Source organism: Heptranchias perlo, unplaced genomic scaffold (genome assembly GCF_035084215.1).
Source record: "Heptranchias perlo isolate sHepPer1 unplaced genomic scaffold, sHepPer1.hap1 HAP1_SCAFFOLD_62, whole genome shotgun sequence".
In the NCBI taxonomy this organism is placed as follows: Eukaryota; Metazoa; Chordata; class Chondrichthyes; order Hexanchiformes; family Hexanchidae; genus Heptranchias; species Heptranchias perlo.
Genome location: NW_027139644.1, coordinates 4,163,222 through 4,165,218, shown reverse-complemented (window position 1 = coordinate 4,165,218; position 1,997 = coordinate 4,163,222). Strand labels below are relative to the sequence as shown.

The 1,997-nt window shown below is 43.0% G+C and overlaps 1 non-coding gene across 1 annotated transcript; it reads left to right on the top strand.

Annotated features, from left to right (window-relative positions):
• Positions 1 to 1,098: 1,098 nt before the first annotated feature.
• Positions 1,099 to 1,171, top strand: trnav-cac (transfer RNA valine (anticodon CAC)). The gene has a single exon. It is a non-coding gene; the product is annotated as a tRNA-Val (tRNA).
• Positions 1,172 to 1,997: the final 826 nt, after the last annotated feature.

The following is a 1,997-nucleotide window of genomic DNA, read 5'->3' as shown; positions in this document are numbered from 1 at the left end:
AAGTTTGCTGATGACACTAAGTTAGGTGGTACAGTAAGTAGTGTGGATGCGATTGTAAAGTTGCAAAGGGACATTGATAGATTAAGTGAGTGGGGAAAACTATGGCAGATGGAGTTCAATGTGGGGTAATCCACTTTGGACCGATGGTCAGGGTATTTTCCAAATGGTAAGAAGCTCGGAACTGTGGAGAAGCAGCTAGAATTAACGGTTCTTTTGCATGAATCAGTAAAAGCTAACGGAAGGGTCCAAAAATAATTTAAAAGACTAATGAAATGTTAGCCTTTATCTCAGGGGACTGAAATATAAAGAAGTGGAAGTTATGTTCCAGTTATATAAAGCTCTGGTTAGACTGCGTCTGGAGTAACTACGTTCAGTTTTGGACACTGCACCTCAGGAAGGATAGATTGGCCTTGGAGGGGGTGCAGAGCAGATTCACCAGAATGTTACCGGGGCTGAAAAGGTTAAATTATGAGGACAGGCTGCATGGACTCGGCTCGTATTCCCTCGAGTATCGAAGATTGAGGGGCGGTCTGAGCGAGGTGTTTAACATGTTTAAATGATTCGATAGAATAGAGAGAGAGAATCAATTTCTTCTGGGGAATCAAGAACGAGGGGGACAGAACCTTAAAATTAGAACCATGCCATTCAGGTTCGAAATCAGGAAGCACTTTTTTACACAAAGGGCAGTAGAAGTCTGGAACTCTGTCCCCCAAAAGACTGAGGATGCTGGGGATCAATTGAAGCTTTCAAGACTGAGATCGATAGATTTTTGTTGGGTGAGGGTATCGAGGGATTGGGAGCAAAGGCGGGTAAATGGATTTGCGGTTCAGATTATCTCGGATCTAATTGAAGGGTGGAACAGGTTCAAGGGGCTGAATGGCCTCCCCCTGTTCCCAATCGAAATGTTGAGAATATGTTTTGTTGATGCTGTGATGTCAGGTTCCACACCTGTCCAAACAAGGCAGGCCACATTTGGGAGTTTAATTTCTTTGAAATGAACATTTTTCTTTTGTGACTTGCGCAACTTCGATCAATTGAATAGTTATGAAAGAGAATCAATGCCGTCATTCTAATTTCTGTCTGCCAACCAAAGCAGAGGTTTCCGTAGTGTAGTGATTATCACGTTCGCCTCACACGCGAAAAGTCCCCGCTTCGATCCCGGGCGGAAACATTATGTTGGGGCAGATGTTTTTTTCATCTGTGAAAGAGCCGGTCCTGTTAAATTTAACACAAATTCGTGGTCTCACGAGCATTGAACATTTTAAACCGAGCCCTTAAAAATACAGTGTGTAAAATGAGAAGGGATAAAAAGTTCATCGCACAAAAGAAATTATTAAAGTTTTCCAACTTCCCTCAGTAGCCTTTCATTCTGCAAAATAACGTAATCAGTTAATTAATGGTGAATAAAACAATGATTGTTTTTATTTCTATAATGCGATTAATATAAAAAGTGTTCAAAAGTTGCTTTGTTGACAGGGAATCGCACCCCGGCGGTAGTGGTAAAAGCGCCGAATCCTAACCACTAGACCACCAGCGAGTTTTATTTGGAGTGTCATCAGATTTAACATGGATTTCTCTTTCTCTGTGATTTTCTCTTTCTCTGTGATTCAGCTTTTAATTCTTTTTAGTTCCTGATTGCGGATATTCCCGTGATTAAATAGGAATAAAGTACAATAGGCTCAGGAAAACCCGGGGAGGTGGCATCCCGCTCACTGAGCCTGTCGAGCAGCATTTATCTTACCAAGCACTGGAGTGAGTGAAACTTCCTCCGGGGGGGCGGGGGGTCTCAATGTGGAAAAGGTGGCGAGTGAAAGGGCCCTTTATCAGTCAGGATGGCCGCGCAGTCTGAGGTTGTAGTTTTCTTTAGAGGCATGGGTTCGAATCCCACTTCTGATATTGGTTATTTTGACTCCGATTTTATTTGATGCTTGAGCTGCGGTTGATTTTTCGGCCCAGTTGATTTGCTCTTCCCGCAATAACCAATCCGGTCTCCGTCC